General features: G+C 32.8%; 1 long non-coding RNA gene and 8 other non-coding genes across 9 annotated transcripts; all 9 read left to right on the top strand.

The window, feature by feature from the left end:
• The first annotated feature begins 3656 nt into the window (after window positions 1–3656).
• On the top strand, window positions 3657–3740 carry TRNAL-CAA (transfer RNA leucine (anticodon CAA)). Its single transcript has one exon. It is a non-coding gene; the product is annotated as a tRNA-Leu (tRNA).
• A 2900-nt stretch (window positions 3741–6640) lies between these two features.
• On the top strand, window positions 6641–6724 carry TRNAL-CAA (transfer RNA leucine (anticodon CAA)). The gene has a single exon. It is a non-coding gene; the product is annotated as a tRNA-Leu (tRNA).
• Window positions 6725–9624: 2900 nt separating this feature from the next.
• On the top strand, window positions 9625–9708 carry TRNAL-CAA (transfer RNA leucine (anticodon CAA)). The gene has a single exon. It is a non-coding gene; the product is annotated as a tRNA-Leu (tRNA).
• Window positions 9709–12556: 2848 nt separating this feature from the next.
• TRNAL-CAA (transfer RNA leucine (anticodon CAA)) lies at window positions 12557–12640 on the top strand. Its single transcript has one exon. It is a non-coding gene; the product is annotated as a tRNA-Leu (tRNA).
• LOC127121434 (uncharacterized) lies at window positions 12565–21592 on the top strand. The gene is made up of 2 exons (XR_007803451.1): window positions 12565–12599; window positions 21462–21592. It is a non-coding gene; the product is annotated as an uncharacterized LOC127121434 (long non-coding RNA).
• Window positions 15391–15474, top strand: TRNAL-CAA (transfer RNA leucine (anticodon CAA)). Its single transcript has one exon. It is a non-coding gene; the product is annotated as a tRNA-Leu (tRNA).
• On the top strand, window positions 18307–18390 carry TRNAL-CAA (transfer RNA leucine (anticodon CAA)). Its single transcript has one exon. It is a non-coding gene; the product is annotated as a tRNA-Leu (tRNA).
• Window positions 21418–21502, top strand: TRNAL-CAA (transfer RNA leucine (anticodon CAA)). The gene has a single exon. It is a non-coding gene; the product is annotated as a tRNA-Leu (tRNA).
• Window positions 21593–24737: 3145 nt separating the features above from the next.
• On the top strand, window positions 24738–24821 carry TRNAL-CAA (transfer RNA leucine (anticodon CAA)). The gene has a single exon. It is a non-coding gene; the product is annotated as a tRNA-Leu (tRNA).
• Window positions 24822–25780: the final 959 nt, after the last annotated feature.

Here is a 25780-nt window from a genome sequence, read left to right as displayed (position 1 = left end):
TGCATCAAGCAAAGCACAAGCTCAACTCAAAGGGGCTAAAAGAAACCTACAAAACAAGTCAAAGTTAGTCCATAACAATCAAACAAACCAACTCAAGCCATGTGAATTAATCTCCTTAAAGCCATATGCTTCTTAACCTGAAAACAAACTCAAACATGAGAAGCAAACCCTTAGGCCAAGGCCTAGGGTCAAAGAAGGAGAAAAAATTTAAAACAGAACATGAAAATTGGTAAGAATCAAGATTTATCAATTAAAAACATCATCCAATTGGTCTCATATCAAGAGCATTCATCAAATTCATTTCATAAACAAATCATGTCAAAGCATGCAAATTGAAAGCTCAATGAGGTAAACAGAAAGAACCAAGGCAAATCAAATCAAGAATGTCTCAATAAATTCCAAGAAAAATCATGTCTAAACAGAACACATCAAATGATCAGCACACCAAAAATTATGTCATTTGGATAAGCATAAGCAAGTCAAAGAAATTCATCAAGTCATGGTAAGCATAAACAAGCTCAAACAAGACCACAAATGGTGCATCAACTTAAGGCAATCCTAAAACAGAAATGACATAAGATAAATGATCCAAACCAAAGCCAAGACAAGTTTCAATGTGTCTAGAATCAATGTACAAAATTTCAAGCTCATATGATAAGGCATAAGAATTTCACAAATCATGAAAGTTCAACACTCAACAAAAGTCCAATTATGACCAACCAGCAAAGAAAATCTCAAACAAATTGGAAATGGATATAAAAATTCTACAAAAATTCATGATTAATCCTAACATCCGGAAGTAGCATCATGCAAAAATTCAGATCATTTAGCATTTATTTGGCAAGGTAAATAAAATCAGAAAGTTGGATAAGAAATGGTGTGACACACATTGTCACACCTTCATTAATCACATCATATCTCAACATCCAGAAATGCAAAAATTGCAAACTCTATACCAAAAGATCAATCAAAGTGTCTAGATTATGCATGTAAATTTTCAGCTTCATTGGATCAAACATCATGATTTCATAAAAGAAATGGCAAGCAATGTGCAAGGAATGACATACATGAACAAACCCTAGGCTAAAAACAATTTCAACCGTGCACAAATCTTGGAAAAATATCCATAAAAAAGTAGACATTACAAGGAACATTGCACAAAAAATCTCATGTGAATTGGACAATTATTTTAGGAGTTATGAATTTTTGAATGGAAAGAAAAAATTAAAAATCATGAATGAAGGCATATGAACATGTAAGGCATACAAAAGAAAATATACAAGGCATTTTGGAGTTTTGATGGAGCGGGGAATCGAAGCATGCGCCAATTCAAATGGAAAGCGCGCCAACCACAAAACGCAGTCGTTTAGACCGAAACCCTAGCCACATGCATGCATGCTGGGAGCGAAAATCCGCAGGTAAGCTCGAAGAACTCGCAGGAAAAGGCGCAGGAAAGCCTATGAAGGTTGCGGTAAAATCCGCAGGAAATTTCCAGCAAACGAAGAACGCGATGAAGATCTTCATGATCTTCATCCTCAATTTCCAGAAAATTCTCAACCTCTCCAGAAATACAAATCAAGCCATGCATTCTATAGATCTAACATTAGGCAACAAGAATCAACAATTAACACATCCAAAAACACTACATCAAGCATGAATCGATCAAAACAAAAATCATTCATCAAACTTCAAATCAACTGTTCTCTCTCATTTTGGCATGGTTTTACACGATTCAAAGCTCAATCAACTCAGCAATAAAGGATCTATATCATTAACATAAGAAAAAGCAAGATTATGAGAATTAGTTTGTGACCTCTTGTAGCAACAGAAGCGGATCCAGCTGGAAATAGGCCTTGTGATGCTTGGAGAATCTTCTACAATGCTTATGGAGATGTTTAGAAGGAAGATCGAAGCTCAGCCATGCACGATTCTACAATTTCAAGACTTCACCATTGTTGTTCTCACTTTGAGCAATTCCAAATATGCACGAATTCAGGTGTTTCTTGGCTTGAAAATTGTTCAGTGATGATGCTAGATGATGAACAGAGCAAGAACTATGCAAATGCTTTCAAGAAATGAGAGAAATTTGAGAGAAAAAATTTGAGATCTGAATTTGTGAGTTGTGGTTATGAAATTCTGTTAGGATTAGGAATATATACCCTCTGTTAATCATGTTCACTAATCATGTTTAGCGAAAAACCCAAGAATTAGTGAAATGGAATGATTTATGCAATTTGGCCAAAATACCCTCATGCACATGCTAGGCAATGGAACAGTGCGAATTTGGCTTGGAAATGCATTGCAAATTCTGTTTTGATGCATACGAAATTGGTTTGAAGTGAAAATAATGCATATTTTTCAAATGGATATTTTCCCTCCAAAAATTCAAATTAATTCAAGTGAAAAATGAAATATTTTTGTAATAAGAAATGATGGAATGTGATGCATGATTATGATAGTAGGGATCAAGAGTGAAATGCTCCAAAAAGAACCACATGATTTGGCCTTTTGGTGCAAAAGTTATGCTAGCTTGAAGTTCAAAATTCCTTGGCAATGATTTGATCATAACTTGCCAACCACAAATGAGAAATGGATGTTCTTGGACTTTTTGGAAAGGTAAGAGCAAGATCTTCAACTTTCATGTTGGACAAAATTCCATTTGAAGCTTGCTTGGACATGTAATCTTGAGGAGAAGACCTTTCCATTTTTGGCAGTTTGAAATTACAGGTCACTTACTATTTTTGGAAACTTTTCATCTGACCTCAAATTCTTCATTGTTGATGTTTGAAATGTTATATGAGACTTGTATGGACATGAATGAGGCCTCTCTAACCATCTCACACCTTCAAATCCATGATTAAATACACAGTTGACTTGTGTTGACTTTTCTAGGGTTTCAGCTGACCTAGCTATGCTCAGATGAAATCCAAGCCTCTTCCACTTGAGATCTTGATTCAAAATGATATCACAACTCATATGAACTCTTGATGAATGATCATGGTGCCCAAATTCTTCAGAATGGCCACCATCTATAGCTCAATAGATGCCTGTAACTGCTTTGACCTAGATTGCTTCATCTGCAAGTAACAAGGTTAGATGACAATATTTTTGTACTTTTGGGTTAGTAAACAAATGAAAAGCAATGATATACAAATGCAAAACATGCTTGGTGATCAAGAACCACTCTCAAAAGATGACCCACCCACAAGGAGGGAAGCAAGGGTGCACAATGATCCTTGAGGCAATGATATGATATGATATGATATGATGTGATATGATGAGGGATCTTAGGGACAAAATTGGGGTCTTACACATATGGGTTCTCTTAAAAGAATCTTCTCTAATATCATTGATAATATCTTCTAGTTGGTCATCCATATCATTATAACCTTCATCTATGTGTCACTTAGTTGGGTTTTTTGTCACTTCACCACCCTATGTCCATGTCGTATAATTTTCACAAATTCAATCACAACATCGATAATTCAATATTTCTTTCTTTCCATGTCTCTAAACACCACAAAAATTCGATTATAAAGATAAAGAGAGAAATGAGAAAAGCTAAGTATAAGTCTAACCTCAAATATGCTAGAATCAAATCAAAACTGAGCATTCATAACATTGAGTTAAGTAATTAAGTATAACATTAATATCAAGTCAGGATGGCCGAGTGGTCTAAGGCGCCAGACTCAAGTTCTGGTCTTCGTGAGAGGGCCTGGGTTCAAATCCCACTTCTGACAAAAATGTATTGTTTTTCCAATTTATTATCTTCAAAACTTGATGTTTAGGAAATTTATTTATGGCCCCATTAAATAAAATCTCGAGGTTTTTTCCTACCACCCCCAAATTATACTTGGGACCCACCATATTTCATTAATACCCATGTTACCCTTGTAAAAATTGAAGCATGGAATTTTCAAAATATCTATAATTTTGATAAGTAACCATTTTTTTAAAACACCCGGAAGTTATCGGATATTTCGTCCATGAGTGAAAAGTTTGACGAAGAAGGAGCTGGCTCATGAGGAGCAGTGACATATGTCTCAATAGGAGGAGTACCTATCATCAGTAATATGCTTCTTAGTAGTTGGTTCCTTAATAATTATCTCAAGAGTAACCTTTATAGTATATGTTGCCTCTGCCTCAGAAGTATGGGGCACTTCTGTATCTGCTAGATGAGGAACATCAGTCTCTACCGATATAAAGTCTACTATTTTGAATGGGCCATTAAAGAAGGAGGTTTATATCAAACAACCACTAAATTTGAGATCAAAGGGAAATAAGAGAAGGTGTATATACTAAAAAAAAAGGTTGTATATGGATTGAATATGCATCTAGAGCATGGAACAAATGAGTAAACAATTTTCTCATCAATATAGGATTAAAAAAATGAACATCAGAACATGTAGTATATGTAAAGGGATCAAATGGGCAAGATCAGATCATACCATGCATATATATATAGATAATTTATTGGTCACATAATAAAATGAAATTGAAATAATAAGATTCAAATCTAGCATGAAGAGTGAGTTTGAAATTTCTGACCTAGGGGACTTGGCTTACTTCCTAGGAATTTAATATGTGAATACAAAAGGTTGAGATATCTTGCATCATAAGAAATATGCATTAAAAAATTTGAAGAAATTCAAAATGAGTAATTACAATCCTGCAATCACCCATATGGAAACATTAATAAATTAAAGAATGAAATAAAAGATGAGCTTCGAGATACAACCTTATATAAACATTTTGAATTTTCATTATACTTGAAACCCACAATATTTCACTAATACCCATGTTACCCTTGTAAAAATTGAAGCATGGAATTTTCAAAATATCTAGAATTTTGATAAGTACCCATTTTTTTAAAACACCCAGAAGTTACCGGATATTTCGTCCATGAGTGAAAAATTCAGCAGTACAGCCATGTCTGGCGAAGAAGGAGTTGTGTCACTAGGAGCAGTGACATATGCATCAATAGGAGGAGTAACCTACCTATCATCAATAATAGTCTCCTTAGTAGTTGGTTCCTTAATAATTATCTCAAGAGTAACCTGTATAGTATATGATGCCTCTGCCTCAGAAGTATGGGGCACTTCTGTATCTGCTGGATGGGGAACATCAATCTCTACCGATATAAACTCTACTATTTTGAATGGGACATTAAAGAAGGAGGTTTATATGAAACAACCACTAAATTTGAGATCAAAGGGAAAGAAGAGAAGGTGTATATGCTAAAAAAAGGTTGTATATGGATTGAAATATGCATCTAGAGCATGGAACAGATGAATAAACAATTTTCTCATCAATATAGGATTAATAAAATGCACATGAGAACATGTAGTATATTTAAAGGGATCAAATAGGAAATATCATATCATACCATGCATATATGTAGATGATTTATTGGTCACATGATAAAATTAAATTGAAATAATAAGATTCAAATCTAGCATGAAGAGTGAGTTTGAAATTTCTGACCTAAGGGGCTTGGCTTACTTCCTAGGAATTTAATCTGTGAATACAAAAGGTTGAGTTTTCTTGCATCATAAGAAATATGCATAAAACAATTTGAAGAAATTCAAAATGAGTAATTACAATCCTGCAATCACTCATATGGAAACATTAATAAATTAAAGAATGAAATAAAAGATGAGCTTGTAGATACAACCTTATATAAAAAAATCATTGACTCACTAAGGTATCTATGTAACACAAAACTAGATATTTGTCAAAGTGTTGGCTTGCTAAGTAGGTTGATGGAGAAACCTAGAACATGTCACCTACTAGCAACCAAAAGAATTTTGAAGTACTTTAGAGGCACTAAATATCATGGTATATTCATGCCTAATTAAAAGAACAATAGCAAGAAAGCAATGCCTAGCGACTTCAAGTCATTTTCACCTTTTCCAAGTACTTTCGTTATCTGTCAAAAACCCTTTCCTACAAAGTCATCGTCATTTACTCTTTATTCATAAAGTCATAAATTTCGTTTAGAATTGTTTTCAAAACACTTTTCGTTGTTCTTAAACCAGAAACAAACTTAACCATGAGTCAAATCACCGTAATGATAGTTCTTGAGACACATGTCCTAGGATCAATCTAGTCGATCCTGTAAGTTACCAAAAATACATATATATTGGAAGACTAGCGTTTGTTTATCAGAAATCATTGGTAAACACCCACCCACTATTTTCCTTCAAATCAAACAATATGTACACCGCTAACAATCGTGAAAAAATTGTGAACCCCAGATATAACATCTTTTCCTTGTCACTACATAAAGTGTCATACATATGGGTTCTCTTAAAAGAATCTTCTCTAATATCATTGATAATATCTTCTAGTTGGTCATCCATATCATTATAACCTTCATCTATGTGTCACTTAGTTGGGTTTTTTGTCACTTCACCACCCTATGTCCATGTCGTATAATTTTCACAAATTCAATCACAACATCGATAATTCAATATTTCTTTCTTTCCATGTCTGTAAACACCACAAAAATTCGATTATAAAGATAAAGAGAGAAATGAGAAAAGATAAGTATAAGTCTAACCTCAAATATGGCAGAATCAAATCAAAACTGAGCATTCATAACATTGAGTTAAGTAATTAAGTAAAATATTAATATCAAGTCAGGATGGCCGAGTGGTCTAAGGCGCCAGACTCAAGTTTTGGTCTTCGTGAGAGGGCCTGGGTTTAAATCCCACTTCTGACAAAAATGTATTGTTTTTGCAATTTATTATCTTCAAAACTTGATGCTTAGGAAATTTATTTATGGCCCCATTAAATAAAATCTCGAGGTTTTTTCCTACCACCCCCAAATTATACTTGGGACCCACCATATTTCATTAATACCCATGTTACCCTTGTAAAAATTGAAGCATGGAATTTTCAAAATATCTAGAATTTTGATAAGTAACCGTTTTTTTAAAACACCAGGAAGTTACCGGATATTTCGTCCTTGAGTGAAAAGTTTGACGAAGAAGGAGCTGTGTCATGAGGAGCAGTGACATATGTCTCAATAGGAGGAGTACCTATCATCAGTAATAGGCTTCTTAGTAGTTGGTTCCTTAATAATTATCTCAAGAGTAACCTTTATAGTATATGTTGCCTCTGCCTCAGAAGTATGGGGCACTTCTGTATCTGCTAGATGAGGAACATCAGTCTCTACCGATATAAAGTCTACTATTTTGAACGGGCCATTAAAGAAGGAGGTTTATATCAAACAACCACTAAATTTGAGATCAAAGGGAAATAAGAGAAGGTGTATATACTAAAAAAAAGGTTGTATATGGATTGAATATGCATCTAGAGCATGGAACAAATGAGTAAACAATTTTCTCATCAATATAGGATTAAAAAAATGAACATCAGAACATGTAGTATATGTAAAGGGATCAAATGGGCAAGATCAGATCATACCATGCATATATATAGATAATTTATTGGTCACATAATAAAATGAAATTGAAATAATAAGATTCAAATCTCGCATGAAGAGTGAGTTTGAAATTTCTGACCTAGGGGACTTGGCTTACTTCCTAGGAATTTAATATGTGAATACAAAAGGTTGAGATATCTTGCATCATAAGAAATATGCATTAAACAATTTGAAGAAATTCAAAATGAGTAATTACAATCCTGCAATCACTCATATGGAAACATTAATAAATTAAATAATGAAATAAAAGATGAGCTTCGAGATACAACCTTATATAAATATTTTGAATTTTCATTATACTTGGGACCCACAATATTTCACTAATACCCATGTTACCCTTGTAAAAATTGAAGCATGGAATTTTCAAAATATCTAGAATTTTGATAAGTACCCATTTTTTTAAAACACCGAGAAGTTACCGGATATTTCGTCCATGAGTGAAAAATTCAGCAGTACAGCCAAGTCCGGCGAAGAAGGAGCTGTCTCACGAGGAGTAGTGACATATGCATCAATAGGAGGAGTAACCTACCTATCATCAGTAATAGTCTCCTTAGTAGTTGGTTCCTTAATAATTATCTCAAGAGTAACCTGTATAGTATATGATGCCTCTGCCTCAGAAGTATGGGGCACTTCTGTATCTGCTGGATGGGGAACATCAATCTCTACCGATATAAACTCTACTATTTTGAATGGGCCATTAAAGAAGGAGGTTTATATCAAACAACCACTAAATTTGAGATCAAAGGGAAAGAAGAGAAGGTGTATATGCTAAAAGAAAAAGGTTGTATATGGATTGAAATATGCATCTAGAGCATGGAACAAATGAATAAACAATTTTCTCATCAATATAGGATTAATAAAATGCACATGAGAACATGTAGTATATTTAAAGGGATCAAATAGGAAATATCATATCATACCATGCATATATGTAGATGATTTATTGGTCACATTATAAAATGAAATTGAAATAATAAGATTTAAATCTAGCATGAAGAGTGAGTTTGAAATTTCTGACCTAAGGGGCTTGGCTTACTTCCTAGGAATTTAATCTGTGAATACAAAAGGTTGAGTTTTCTTGCATCATAAGAAATATGCATAAAACAATTTGAAGAAATTCAAAATGAGTAATTTCAATCCTGCAATCACTCATATGGAAACATTAATAAATTAAAGAATGAAATAAAAGATGAGCTTGTAGATACAACCTTATATAAAAAAATCATTGACTCACTAAGGTATCTATGTAACACAAAACTAGATATTTGTCAAAGTGTTGGCTTGCTAAGTAGGTTGATGGAGAAACTTAGAACATGTCACCTACTAGCAACCAAAAGAATTTTGAAGTACTTTAGAGGCACTAAATATCATGGAATATTCATGCCTAATTAAAAGAACAGTAGCAAGAAAGCAAAGCCTAGCGACTTCAAGTCATTTTCACCTTTTCCAAGTACTTTCGTTATCTTTCAAAAACCCTTTCCTACAAAGTCATCGTCATTTACTCTTTATTCATAAAGTCATAAATTTCGTTTAGAATTGTTTTCAAAACACTTTTCGCTGTTCTTAAACCAGAAACAAACTTAACCATGAGTCAAATCACCGTAATGATAGTTCTTGAGACACATGTCCTAGGATCAATCTAGTCGATCCTGTAAGTTACCAAAAATACATATATATTGGAAGACTAGCGTTTGTTTATCAGAAATCATTGGTAAACACCCACGCACTATTTTCCTTCAGATCAAACAATATGTACACCGCTAACAATCGTGAAAAAATTGTGAACCCCAGATATAACATCTTTTCCTTGTCACTACATAAATTGTCATACATATGGGTTCTCTTAAAAGAATCTTCTCTAATATCATTGATAATATCTTCTAGTTGGTCATCCATATCATTATAACCTTCATCTATGTGTCACTTAGTTGGGTTTTTTGTCACTTCACCACCCTATGTCCATGTCGTATAATTTTCACAAATTCAATCACAACATCGATAATTCAATATTTCTTTCTTTCCATGTCTGTAAACACCACAAAAATTCGATTATAAAGATAAAGAGAGAAATGAGAAAAGATAAGTATAAGTCTAACCTCAAATATGCCAGAATCAAATCAAAACTGAGCATTCATAACATTGAGTTAAGTAATTAAGTAAAATATTAATATCAAGCCAGGATGGCCGAGTGGTCTAAGGCGCCAGACTCAAGTTCTGGTCTTTGTGAGAGGGCGTGGGTTCAAATCCCACTTTTGACAAAAATGTATTGTTTTTCCAATTTATTATCTTCAAAACTTGATGCTTAGGAAATTTATTTATGGCCCCATTAAATAAAATCTCGAGGTTTTTTCCTACCACCCCCAAATTATACTTGGGACCCACCATATTTCATTAATACCCATGTTACCCTTGTAAAAATTGAAGCATGGAATTTTCAAAATATCTATATTTCGTCCATGAGTGAAAAGTTTGACGAAGAAGGAGCTGTCTCATGAGGAGCAGTGACATATGTCTCAATAGGAGGAGTACCTATCATCAGTAATAGGCTTCTTAGTAGTTGGTTCCTTAATAATTATCTCAAGAGTAACCTTTATAGTATATGTTGCCTCTGCCTCAGAAGTATGGGGCACTCCTGTATCTGCTAGATGAGGAACATCAGTCTCTACCGATATAAAGTCTACTATTTTGAACGGGCCATTAAAGAAGGAGGTTTATATCAAACAACCACTAAATTTGAGATCAAAGGGAAATAAGAGAAGGTGTATATACTAAAAAAAGGTTGTATATGGATTGAATATGCATCTATAGCATGGAACAAATGAGTAAACAATTTTCTCATCAATATAGGATTAAAAAAATGAACATCAGAACATGTAGTATATGTAAAGGGATCAAATGGGCAAGATCATATCATACCATGCATATATATAGATAATTTATTGGTCACATAATAAAATGAAATTGAAATAATAAGATTCAAATCTAGCATGAAGAGTGAGTTTGAAATTTCTGACCTAGGGGACTTGGCTTACTTCCTAGGAATTTAACTTGTGAATACAAAAGGTTGAGATATCTTGCATCATAAGAAATATGCATTAAACAATTTGAAGAAATTCAAAATGAGTAATTACAATCCTGCAATCACTCATATGGAAACATTAATAAATTAAATAATGAAATAAAAGATGAGCTTCGAGATACAACCTTATATAAATATTTTGAATTTTCATTATACTTGGGACCCACAATATTTCACTAATACCCATGTTACCCTTGTAAAAATTGAAGCATGGAATTTTCAAAATATCTAGAATTTTGATAAGTACCCATTTTTTTAAAACACCGAGAAGTTACCGGATATTTCGTCCATGAGTGAAAAATTCAGCAGTACAGCCAAGTCCGGCGAAGAAGGAGCTGTCTCACGAGGAGTAGTGACATATGTATCAATAGGAGGAGTAACCTACCTATCATCAGTAATAGTCTCCTTAGTAGTTGGTTCCTTAATAATTATCTCAAGAGTAACCTGTATAGTATATGTTGCCTCTGCCTCAGAAGTATGGGGCACTTCTGTATCTGCTGGATGGGGAACATCAATCTCTACCGATATAAAGTCTACTATTTTGAATGGGCCATTAAAGAAGGAGGTTTATATCAAACAACCACTAAATTTGAGATCAAAGGGAAAGAAGAGAAGGTGTATATGCTAAAAAAAGGTTGTATATGGATTGAAATATGCATCTAGAGCATGGAACAAATGAATAAACAATTTTCTCATCAATATAGGATTAAAAAAATACACATGAGAACATGTAGTATATTTAAAGGGATCAAATAGGAAATATCATATCATACCATGCATATATGTAGATGATTTATTGGTCACATGATAAAATGAAATTGAAATAATAAGATTCAAATCTAGCATGAAGAGTGAGTTTGAATTTTCTGACCTAAGGGGCTTGGCTTACTTCCTAGGAATATAATCTGTGAATACAAAAGGTTGAGTTTTCTTGCATCATAAGAAATATGCATAAAACAATTTGAAGAAATTCAAAATGAGTAATTTCAATCCTGCAATCACTCATATGGAAACATTAATAAATTAAAGAATGAAATAAAAGATGAGCTTGTAGATACAACCTTATATAAAAAAATCATTGACTCACTAAGGTATCTATGTAACACAAAACTAGATATTTGTCAAAGTGTTGGCTTGCTAAGTAGGTTGATGGAGAAACTTAGAACATGTCACCTACTAGCAACCAAAAGAATTTTGAAGTACTTTAGAGGCACTAAATATCATGGAATATTCATGCCTAATTAAAAGAACAGTAGCAAGAAAGCAAAGCCTAGCGACTTCAAGTCATTTTCACCTTTTCCAAGTACTTTCGTTATCTTTAAAAAACCCTTTCCTACAAAGTCATCGTCATTTACTCTTTATTCATAAAGTCATAAATTTCGTTTAGAATTGTTTTCAAAACACTTTTCGCTGTTCTTAAACCAGAAACAAACTTAACCATGAGTCAAATCACCGTAATGATAGTTCTTGAGACACATGTCCTAGGATCAATCTAGTCGATCCTGTAAGTTACCAAAAATACATATATATTGGAAGACTAGCGTTTGTTTATCAGAAATCATTGGTAAACACCCACGCACTATTTTCCTTCAGATCAAACAATATGTACACCGCTAACAATCGTGAAAAAATTGTGAACCCCAGATATAACATCTTTTCCTTGTCACTACATAAAGTGTCATACATATGGGTTCTCTTAAAAGAATCTTCTCTAATATCATTGATAATATCTTCTAGTTGGTCATCCATATCATTATAACCTTCATCTATGTGTCACTTAGTTGGGTTTTTTGTCACTTCACCACCCTATGTCCATGTCGTATAATTTTCACAAATTCAATCACAACATCGATAATTCAATATTTCTTTCTTTCCATGTCTGTAAACACCACAAAAATTCGATTATAAAGATAAAGAGAGAAATGAGAAAAGATAAGTATAAGTCTAACCTCAAATATGCCAGAATCAAATCAAAACTGAGCATTCATAACATTGAGTTAAGTAATTAAGTAAAATATTAATATCAAGCCAGGATGGCCGAGTGGTCTAAGGCGCCAGACTCAAGTTCTGGTCTTCGTGAGAGGGCGTGGGTTCAAATCCCACTTCTGACAAAAATGTATTGTTTTTCCAATTTATTATCTTCAAAACTTGATGTTTAGGAAATTTATACCGCTTTTTTAAAACACCTGGAAGTTACTGGATATTTCGTCCATGAGTGAAAACTTTGACGAAGAAGGAGCTGTCTCATGAGGAGCAGTGACATATGTCTCAATAGGAGGAGTACCTATCATCAGTAATAGGCTTCTTAGTAGTTGGTTCCTTAATAATTATCTCAAGAGTAACCTTTATAGTATATGTGACCTCTGCCTCAAAAGTATGGGGCACTTCTGTATCTGCTAGATGAGGAACATCAATCTCTACCGATATAAAGTCTACTATTTTGAATGGGCCATTAAAGAAGGAGGTTTATATCAAAACAACCACTAAATTTGAGATCAAAGGGAAATAAGAGAAGGTGTATATACTAAAAAAAGGTTGTATATGGATTGAATATGCATCTAGAGCATGGAACAAATGAGTAAACAATTTTCTCATCAATATAGGATTAAAAAAATGAACATCAGAACATGTAGTATATGTAAAGGGATCAAATGGGCAAGATCAGATCATACCATGCATATATATAGATAATTTATTGGTCACATAATAAAATGAAATTGAAATAATAAGATTCAAATCTAGCATGAAGTGTGAGTTTGAAATTTCTGACCTAGGGGACTTGGCTTACTTCCTAGGAATTTAATCTATGAATACAAAAGGTTGAGATATCTTGCATCATAAGAAATATGCATTAAACAATTTGAAGAAATTCAAAATGAGTAATTACAATCCTGCAATCACTCATATGGAAACATTAATAAATTAAATAATGAAATAAAAGATGAGCTTCGAGATACAACCTTATATAAACATTTTGAATTTTCATTATACTTGGGACCCACAATATTTCACTAATACCCATGTTACCCTTGTAAAAATTGAAGCATGGAATTATAAAATATCTAGAATTTTGATAAGTACCCATTTTTTTAAAACACGCAGAAGTTACCGGATATTTCGTCCATGAGTGAAAAATTCAGCAGTACAGCCAAGTCTTGCGAAGAAGGAGCTGTCTCACGAGGAGTAGTGACATATGTATCAATAGGAGGAGTAACCTACCTATCATCAGTAATAGTCTCCTTAGTAGTTGGTTCCTTAATAATTATCTCAAGAGTAACCTGTATAGTATATGTTGCCTCTGCCTCAGAAGTATGGGGCACTTCTGTATCTGCTGGATGGGGAACATCAATCTCTACCGATATAAAGTCTACTATTTTGAATGGGCCATTAAAGAAGGAGGTTTATATCAAACAACCACTAAATTTGAGATCAAAGGGAAAGAAGATAAGGTGTATATGCTAAAAAAAGGTTGTATATGGATTGAAATATGCATCTAGAGCATGGAACAGATGAATAAACAATTTTCTCATCAATATAGGATTAAAAAAATACACATGAGAACATGTAGTATATTTAAAGGGATCAAATAGGAAATATCATATCATACCATGCATATATGTAGATGATTTATTGGTCACATGATAAAATGAAATTGAAATAATAAGATTCAAATCTAGCATGAAGAGTGAGTTTGAAATTTCTGACCTAAGGGGCTTGGCTTACTTCCTAGGAATTTAATCTGTGAATACAAAAGGTTGAGTTTTCTTGCATCATAAGAAATATGCATAAAACAATTTGAAGAAATTCAAAATGAGTAATTTCAATCCTGCAATCACTCATATGGAAACATTAATAAATTAAAGAATGAAATAAAAGATGAGCTTGTAGATACAACCTTATATAAAAAAATCATTGACTCACTAAGGTATCTATGTAACACAAAACTAGATATTTGTCAAAGTGTTGGCTTGCTAAGTAGGTTGATGGAGAAACCTAGAACATGTCACCTACTAGCAACCAAAAGAATTTTGAAGTACTTTAGAGGCACTAAATATCATGGTATATTCATGCCTAATTAAAAGAACAATAGCAAGAAAGCAAAGCCTAGCGACTTCAAGTCATTTTCACCTTTTCCAAGTACTTTCGTTATCTTTAAAAAACCCTTTCCTACAAAGTCATCGTCATTTACTCTTTATTCATAAAGTCATAAATTTCGTTTAGAATTGTTTTCAAAACACTTTTCGCTGTTCTTAAACCAGAAACAAACTTAACCATGAGTCAAATCACCGTAATGATAGTTCTTGAGACACATGTCCTAGGATCAATCTAGTCGATCCTGTAAGTTACCAAAAATACATATATATTGGAAGACTAGCGTTTGTTTATCAGAAATCATTGGTAAACACCCACGCACTATTTTCCTTCAGATCAAACAATATGTACACCGCTAACAATCGTGAAAAAATTGTGAACCCCAGATATAACATCTTTTCCTTGTCACTACATAAAGTGTCATACATATGGGTTCTCTTAAAAGAATCTTCTCTAATATCATTGATAATATCTTCTAGTTGGTCATCCATATCATTATAACCTTCATCTATGTGTCACTTAGTTGGGTTTTTTGTCACTTCACCACCCTATGTCCATGTCGTATAATTTTCACAAATTCAATCACAACATCGATAATTCAATATTTCTTTCTTTCCATGTCTGTAAACACCACAAAAATTCGATTATAAAGATAAAGAGAGAAATGAGAAAAGATAAGTATAAGTCTAACCTCAAATATGGCAGAATCAAATCAAAACTGAGCATTCATAACATTGAGTTAAGTAATTAAGTAAAATATTAATATCAAGCCAGGATGGCCGAGTGGTCTAAGGCGCCAGACTCAAGTTCTGGTCTTCGTGAGAGGGCGTGGGTTCAAATCCCACTTCTGACAAAAATGTATTGTTTTTCCAATTTATTATCTTCAAAACTTGATGCTTAGGAAATTTATTTATGGCCCCATTAAATAAAATCTCGAGGTTTTTTCCTACCACCCCCAAATTATACTTGGGACCCACCATATTTCATTAATACCCATGTTACCCTTGTAAAAATTGAAGCATGGAATTTTCAAAATATCTAGAATTTTGATAAGTAACCGTTTTTTTAAAACACCCGGCAGTGACATATGTCTCAATAGGAGGAGTACCTATCATCAGTAATAGGCTTCTTAGTAGTTGGTTCCTTAATAATTATCTCAAGAGTAACCTTTATAGTATATGTTGCCTCTGCCTCAGAAGTATGGGGCATTTCTGTATCTGCTAGATGAGGAACATCAGTCTCTACCGATATAAAGTCTACTATTTTGAATGGGCCATTAAAGAAGGAGGTTTATATATAACAACCACTAAATTTGAGATCAAAGGGAAATAAGAGAAGGTGTATATACTAAAAAAAGGTTGTATATGGATTGAATATGCATCTAGAGCATGGAACAAATGAGTAAACAATTTTCTCATCAATATAGGATTAAAAAAATGAACATCAGAACATGTAGTATATGTAAAGGGATCAAATGGGCAAGATCAGATCATACCATGCATATATATAGATAATTTATTGGTCACATAATAAAATGAAATTGAAATAATAAGATTCAAATCTAGCATGAAGTGTGAGTTTGAAATTTCTGACCTAGGGGACTTGGCTTACTTCCTAGGAATTTAATCTATGAATACAAAAGGTTGAGATATCTTGCATCATAAGAAATATGCATTAAACAATTTGAAGAAATTCAAAATGAGTAATTACAATCCTGCAATCACTCATATGGAAACATTAATAAATTAAATAATGAAATAAAAGATGAGCTTCGAGATACAACCTTATATAAACATTTTGAATTTTCATTATACTTGGGACCCACAATATTTCACTAATACCCATGTTACCCTTGTAAAAATTGAAGCATGGAATTATAAAAATATCTAGAATTTTGATAAGTACCCATTTTTTTAAAACACGCAGAAGTTACCGGATATTTCGTCCATGAGTGAAAAATTCAGCAGTACAGCCAAGTCTTGCGAAGAAGGAGCTGTCTCACGAGGAGTAGTGACATATGTATCAATAGGAGGAGTAACCTACCTATCATCAGTAATAGTCTCCTTAGTAGTTGGTTCCTTAATAATTATCTCAAGAGTAACCTGTATAGTATATGTTGCCTCTGCCTCAGAAGTATGGGGCACTTCTGTATCTGCTGGATGGGGAACATCAATCTCTACCGATATAAAGTCTACTATTTTGAATGGGCCATTAAAGAAGGAGGTTTATATCAAACAACCACTAAATTTGAGATCAAAGGGAAAGAAGATAAAGTGTATATGCTAAAAAAAGGTTGTATATGGATTGAAATATGCATCTAGAGCATGGAACAGATGAATAAACAATTTTCTCATCAATATAGGATTAAAAAAATACACATGAGAACATGTAGTATATTTAAAGGGATCAAATAGGAAATATCATATCATACCATGCATATATGTAGATGATTTATTGGTCACATGATAAAATGAAATTGAAATAATAAGATTCAAATCTAGCATGAAGAGTGAGTTTGAAATTTCTGACCTAAGGGGCTTGGCTTACTTCCTAGGAATTTAATCTGTGAATACAAAAGGTTGAGTTTTCTTGCATCATAAGAAATATGCATAAAACAATTTGAAGAAATTCAAAATGAGTAATTTCAATCCTGCAATCACTCATATGGAAACATTAATAAATTAAAGAATGAAATAAAAGATGAGCTTGTAGATACAACCTTATATAAAAAAATCATTGACTCACTAAGGTATCTATGTAACACAAAACTAGATATTTGTCAAAGTGTTGGCTTGCTAAGTAGGTTGATGGAGAAACCTAGAACATGTCACCTACTAGCAACCAAAAGAATTTTGAAGTACTTTAGAGGCACTAAATATCATGGTATATTCATGCCTAATTAAAAGAACAATAGCAAGAAAGCAAAGCCTAGCGACTTCAAGTCATTTTCACCTTTTCCAAGTACTTTCGTTATCTTTAAAAAACCCTTTCCTACAAAGTCATCGTCATTTACTCTTTATTCATAAAGTCATAAATTTCGTTTAGAATTGTTTTCAAAACACTTTTCGCTGTTCTTAAACCAGAAACAAACTTAACCATGAGTCAAATCACCGTAATGATAGTTCTTGAGACACATGTCCTAGGATCAATCTAGTCGATCCTGTAAGTTACCAAAAATACATATATATTGGAAGACTAGCGTTTGTTTATCAGAAATCATTGGTAAACACCCACGCACTATTTTCCTTCAGATCAAACAATATGTACACCGCTAACAATCGTGAAAAAATTGTGAACCCCAGATATAACATCTTTTCCTTGTCACTACATAAAGTGTCATACATATGGGTTCTCTTAAAAGAATCTTCTCTAATATCATTGATAATATCTTCTAGTTGGTCATCCATATCATTATAACCTTCATCTATGTGTCACTTAGTTGGGTTTTTTGTCACTTCACCACCCTATGTCCATGTCGTATAATTTTCACAAATTCAATCACAACATCGATAATTCAATATTTCTTTCTTTCCATGTCTGTAAACACCACAAAAATTCGATTATAAAGATAAAGAGAGAAATGAGAAAAGATAAGTATAAGTCTAACCTCAAATATGGCAGAATCAAATCAAAACTGAGCATTCATAACATTGAGTTAAGTAATTAAGTAAAATATTAATATCAAGCCAGGATGGCCGAGTGGTCTAAGGCGCCAGACTCAAGTTCTGGTCTTTGTGAGAGGGCGTGGGTTCAAATCCCACTTCTGACAAAAATGTATTGTTTTTCCAATTTATTATCTTCAAAACTTGATGCTTAGGAAATTTATTTATGGCCCCATTAAATAAAATCTCGAGGTTTTTTCCTACCACCCCCAAATTATACTTGGGACCCACCATATTTCATTAATACCCATGTTACCCTTGTAAAAATTGAAGCATGGAATTTTCAAAATATCTAGAATTTTGATAAGTAACCGTTTTTTGAAAACACCCGGCAGTGACATATGTCTCAATAGGAGGAGTACCTATCATCAGTAATAGGCTTCTTAGTAGTTGGTTCCTTAATAATTATCTCAAGAGTAACCTTTATAGTATATGTTGCCTCTGCCTCAGAAGTATGGGGCATTTCTGTATCTGCTAGATGAGGAACATCAGTCTCTACCGATATAAAGTCTACTATTTTGAATGGGCCATTAAAGAAGGAGGTTTATATATAACAACCACTAAATTTGAGATCAAAGAGAAATAAGAGAAGGTGTATATATTAAAAAAAGGTTGTATATGGATTGAATATGCATCTAGAGCATGGAACAAATGAGTAAACAATTTTCTCATCAATATAGGATTAAAAAAATGAACATCAGAACATGTAGTATATGTAAAGGGATCAAATGGGCAAGATCAGATCATACCATGCATATATATAGATAATTTATTGGTCACATAATAAAATGAAATTGAAATAATAAGATTCAAATCTAGCATGATGAGTGAGTTTGAAATTTCTGACCTAGGGGACTTGGCTTACTTCCTAGGAATTTAATCTGTGAATACAAAAGGTTGAGATATCTTGCATCATAAGAAATATGCATTAAACAATTTGAAGAAATTCAAAATGAGTAATTACAATCCTGCAATCACTCATATGGAAACATTAATAAATTAAATAATGAAATAAAAGATGAGCTTCGAGATACAACCTTATATAAACATTTTGAATTTTCATTATACTTGGGACCCACAATATTTCACTAATACCCATTTTACCCTTGTAAAAATTGAAGCATGGAATTATCAAAATATCTAGAATTTTGATAAGTACCCATTTTTTAAAAACACCCAGAAGTTACCGGATATTTCGTCCATGAGTGAAAAATTCAGCAGTACAGCCAAGTCTTGCGAAGAAGGAGCTGTCTCACGAGGAGTAGTGACATATGTATCAATAGGAGGAGTAACCTACCTATCATCAGTAATAGTCTCCTTAGTAGTTGGTTCCTTAATAATTATCTCAAGAGTAACCTGTATAGTATATGTTGCCTCTGCCTCAGAAGTATGGGGCACTTCTGTATCTGCTGGATGGGGAACATCAATCTCTACCGATATAAAGTCTACTATTTTGAATGGGCCATTAAAGAAGGAGGTTTATATCAAACAACCACTAAATTTGAGATCAAAGGGAAAGAAGAGAAGGTGTATATGCTAAAAAAAGGTTGTATATGGATTGAAATATGCATCTAGAGCATGGAACAGATGAATAAACAATTTTCTCATCAATATAGGATTAAAAAAATACACATGAGAACATGTAGTATATGTAAAGGGATCAAATGGGCAAGATCAGATCATACCATGCATATATATAGATAATTTATTGGTCACATAATAAAATGAAATTGAAATAATAAGATTCAAATCTAGCATGAAGAGTGAGTTTGAAATTTCTGACCTAGGGGACTTGGCTTACTTCCTAGGAATTTAATATGTGAATACAAAAGGTTGAGATATCTTGCATCATAAGAAATATGCATTAAACAATTTGAAGAAATTCAAAATGAGTAATTACAATCCTGCAATCACTCATATGGAAACATTAATAAATTAAATAATGAAATAAAAGATGAGCTTCGAGATACAACCTTATATAAGGGGCTTGGCTTACTTCCTAGGAATTTAATCTGTGAATACAAAAGGTTGAGTTTTCTTGCATCATAAGAAATATGCATAAAACAATTTGAAGAAATTCAAAATGAGTAATTTCAATCCTGCAATCACTCATATGGAAACATTAATAAATTAAAGAATGAAATAAAAGATGAGCTTGTAGATACAACCTTATATAAAAAAATCATTGACTCACTAAGGTATCTATGTAACACAAAACTAGATATTTGTCAAAGTGTTGGCTTGCTAAGTAGGTTGATGGAGAAACCTAGAACATGTCACCTACTAGCAACCAAAAGAATTTTGAAGTACTTTAGAGGCACTAAATATCATGGTATATTCATGCCTAATTAAAAGAACAATAGCAAGAAAGCAAAGCCTAGCGACTTCAAGTCATTTTCACCTTTTCCAAGTACTTTCGTTATCTTTAAAAAACCCTTTCCTACAAAGTCATCGTCATTTACTCTTTATTCATAAAGTCATAAATTTCGTTTAGAATTGTTTTCAAAACACTTTTCGCTGTTCTTAAACCAGAAACAAACTTAACCATGAGTCAAATCACCGTAATGATAGTTCTTGAGACACATGTCCTAGGATCAATCTAGTCGATCCTGTAAGTTACCAAAAATACATATATATTGGAAGACTAGCGTTTGTTTATCAGAAATCATTGGTAAACACCCACGCACTATTTTCCTTCAGATCAAACAATATGTACACCGCTAACAATCGTGAAAAAATTGTGAACCCCAGATATAATATCTTTTCCTTGTCACTACATAAAGTGTCATACATATGGGTTCTCTTAAAAGAATCTTCTCTAATATCATTGATAATATCTTCTAGTTGGTCATCCATATCATTATAACCTTCATCTATGTGTCACTTAGTTGGGTTTTTTGTCAATTCACCACCCTATGTCCATGTCGTATAATTTTCACAAATTCAATCACAACATCAATAATTCAATATTTCTTTCTTTCCATGTATGTAAACACCATAAAAATTCGATTATAAAGATAAAGAGAGAAATGAGAAAAGATAAGTATAAGTCTAACCTCAAATATGCCAGAATCAAATCAAAACTGAGCATTCATAACATTGAGTTAAGTAATTAAGTAAAATATTAATATCAAGCCAGGATGGCCGAGTGGTCTAAGGCGCCAGACTCAAGTTCTAGGTCTTCGTGAGAGGGCGTGGGTTCAAATCCCACTTCTGACAAAAATGTATTGTTTTTCCAATTTATTATCTTCAAAACTTGATGCTTAGGAAATTTATTTATGGCCCCATTAAATAAAATCTCGAGGTTTTTTCCTACCACCCTCAAATTATACTTGGGACCCACCATATTTCATTAATACCCATGTTACCCTTGTAAAAATTGAAGCATGGAATTTTCAAAATATCTAGAATTTTGATAAGTAACCGTTTTTTTAAAACACCCGGCAGTGACATATGTCTCAATAGGAGGAGTACCTATCATCAGTAATAGGCTTCTTAGTAGTTGGTTCCTTAATAATTATCTCAAGAGTAACCTTTATAGTATATGTTGCCTCTGCCTCAGAAGTATGGGGTATTTCTGTATCTGCTAGATGAGGAACATCAGTCTCTACCGATATAAAGTCTACTATTTTGAATGGGCCATTAAAGAAGGAGGTTTATATATAACAACCACTAAATTTGAGATCAAAGAGAAATAAGAGAAGGTGTATATACTAAAAAAAGGTTGTATATGGATTGAATATGCATCTAGAGCATGGAACAAATGAGTAAACAATTTTCTCATCAATATAGGATTAAAAAAATGAACATCAGAACATGTAGTATATGTAAAGGGATCAAATGGGCAAGATCAGATCATACCATGCATATATATAGATAATTTATTGGTCACATAATAATTATCTCAAGAAATAATAAGATTCAAATCTAGCATGATGAGTGAGTATATGTTGCCTCTGCCTCAGAAGTATGGGGTATTTCTTTATCTGCTAGATGAGGAACATCAGTCTCTACCGATATAAAGTCTACTATTTTGAATGGGCCATTAAAGAAGGAGGTTTATATATAACAACCACTAAATTTGAGATCAAAGAGAAATAAGAGAAGGTGTATATACTAAAAAAAGGTTGTATATGGATTGAATATGCATCTAGAGCATGGAACAAATGAGTAAACAATTTTCTCATCAATATAGGATTAAAAAAATGAACATCAGAACATGTAGTATATGTAAAGGGATCAAATGGGCAAGATCAGATCATACCATGCATATATATAGATAATTTATTGGTCACATAATAAAATGAAATTGAAATAATAAGATTCAAATCTAGCATGATGAGTGAGTTTGAAATTTCTGACCTAGGGGACTTGGCTTACTTCCTAGGAATTTAATCTGTGAATACAAAAGGTTGAGATTTCTTGCATCATAAGAAATATGCATTAAACAATTTGAAGAAATTCAAAATGAGTAATTACAATCCTGCAATCACTCATATGGAAACATTAATAAATTAAATAATGAAATAAAAGATGAGCTTCGAGATACAACCTTATATAAACATTTTGAATTTTCATTATACTTGGGACCCACAATATTTCACTAATACCCATGTTACCCTTGTAAAAATTGAAGCATGGAATTATCAAAATATCTAGAATTTTGATAAGTACCCATTTTTTAAAAACACCCAGAAGTTACCGGATATTTCGTCCATGAGTGAAAAATTCAGCAGTACAGCCAAGTCTTGCGAAGAAGGAGCTGTCTCACGAGGAGTAGTGACATATGTATCAATAGGAGGAGTAACCTACCTATCATCAGTAATAGTCTCCTTAGTAGTTGGTTCCTTAATAATTATCTCAAGAGTAACCTGTATAGTATATGTTGCCTCTGCCTCAGAAGTATGGGGCACTTCTGTATCTGCTGGATGGGGAACATCAATCTCTACCGATATAAAGTCTACTATTTTGAATGGGCCATTAAAGAAGGAGGTTTATATCAAACAACCACTAAATTTGAGATCAAAGGGAAAGAAGAGAAGGTGTATATGCTAAAAAAAGGTTGTATATGGATTGAAATATGCATCTAGAGCATGGAACAGATGAATAAACAATTTTCTCATCAATATAGGATTAAAAAAATACACATGAGAACATGTAGTATATTTAAAGAGATCAAATAGGAAATATCATATCATACCATGCATATATGTAGATGATTTATTGGTCACATGATAAAATGAAATTGAAATAATAAGATTCTAATCTAGCATGAAGAGTGAGTTTGAAATTTCTAACCTAAGGGGCTTGACTTACTTCCTAGGAATTTAATTTGTGAATACAAAAGGTTGAGTTTTCTTGCATCATAAGAAATATGCATAAAACAATTTGAAGAAATTCAAAATGAGTAATTTCAATCCTGCAATCACTCATATGGAAACATTATAAAATTAAAGAATGAAATAAAAGATGAGCTTGTAGATACAACCTTATATAAAAAAATCATTGACTCACTAAGGTATCTATGTAACACAAAACTAGATATTTGTCAAAGTGTTGGCTTGCTAAGTAGGTTGATGGAGAAACCTAGAACATGTCACCTACTAGCAACCAAAAGAATTTTGAAGTACTTTAGAGGCACTAAATATCATGGTATATTCATGCCTAATTAAAAGAACAATAGCAAGAAAGCAAAGCCTAGCGACTTCAAGTCATTTTCACCTTTTCCAAGTACTTTCGTTATCTTTAAAAAACCCTTTCCTACAAAGTCATCGTCATTTACTCTTTATTCATAAAGTCATAAATTTCGTTTAGAATTGTTTTCAAAACACTTTTCGCTGTTCTTAAACCAGAAACAAACTTAACCATGAGTCAAATCACCATAATGATAGTTCTTGAGACACATGTCCTAGGATCAATCTAGTCGATCCTGTAAGTTACCAAAAATTCATATATATTGGAAGTCTAGCGTTTGTTTATCAGAAATCATTGGTAAACACCCACGCACTATTTTCCTTCAGATCAAACAATATGTACACCGCTAACAATCGTGAAAAAATTGTGAACCCCAGATATAACATCTTTTCCTTGTCACTACATAAAGTGTCATACATATGGGTTCTCTTAAAAGAATCTTCTCTAATATCATTGATAATATCTTCTAGTTGGTCATCCATATCATTATAACCTTCATCTATGTGTCACTTAGTTGGGTTTTTTGTCACTTCACCACCCTATTTCCATGTCGTATAATTTTCACAAATTCAATCACAACATCGATAATTCAATATTTCTTACTTTCCATGTCTGTAAACACCACAAAAATTCGATTATAAAGATAAAGAGAGAAATGAGAAAAGATAAGTATAAGTCTAACCTCAAATATGCCAGAATCAAATCAAAACTGAGCATTCATAACATTGAGTTAAGTAATTAAGTAAAATATTAATATCAAGTCAGGATGGCCGAGTGGTCTAAGGCGCCAGACTCAAGTTCTGGTCTTCGTGAGAGGGCGTGGGTTCAAATCCCACTTCTGACAAACATGTATTGTTTTTCCAATTTATTATCTTCAAGTATGGGGCACTTCTGTATCTGCTAGATGAGGAACATCAGTCTCTACCGATATAAAGTCTACTATTTTGAATGGGCCATTAAAGAAGGAGGTTTATATCAAACAACCACTAAATTTGAGATCAAAGGGAAATAAGAGAAGGTGTATATACTAAAAAAAGGTTGTATATGGATTGAATATGCATCTAGAGCATGGAACAAATGAGTAAACAATTTTCTCATCAATATAGGATTAAAAAAATGAACATCAGAACATGTAGTATATGTAAAGGGATCAAATGGGCAAGATCAGACCATACCATGCATATATATAGATAATTTATTGGTCACATAATAAAATGAAATTGAAATAATAAGATTCAAATCTAGCATGAAGAGTGAGTTTGAAATTTCTGACCTAGGGGACTTGGCTTACTTCCTAGGAATTTAATCTGTGAATACAAAAGGTTGAGATATCTTGCATCATAAGAAATATGCATTAAACAATTTGAAGAAATTCAAAATGAGTAATTACAATCCTGCAATCACTCATATGGAAACATTAATAAATTAAATAATGAAATAAAAGATGAGCTTCGAGATACAACCTTATATAAGGGGCTTGGCTTACTTCCTAGGAATTTAATCTGTGAATACAAAAGGTTGAGTTTTCTTGCATCATAAGAAATATGCATAAAACAATTTGAAGAAATTCAAAATGAGTAATTTCAATCCTGCAATCACTCATATGGAAACATTAATAAATTAAAGAATGAAATAAAAGATGAGCTTGTAGATACAACCTTATATAAAAAAATCATTGACTCACTAAGGTATCTATGTAACACAAAACTAGATATTTGTCAAAGTGTTGGCTTGCTAAGTAGGTTGATGGAGAAACCTAGAACATGTCACCTACTAGCAACCAAAAGAATTTTGAAGTACTTT

This window comes from Lathyrus oleraceus, chromosome 2 (assembly GCF_024323335.1).
Source record: "Lathyrus oleraceus cultivar Zhongwan6 chromosome 2, CAAS_Psat_ZW6_1.0, whole genome shotgun sequence".
NCBI lineage: Eukaryota > Viridiplantae > Streptophyta > Magnoliopsida > Fabales > Fabaceae > Lathyrus > Lathyrus oleraceus.
This window is presented reverse-complemented; position numbering and strand designations above follow the sequence as displayed.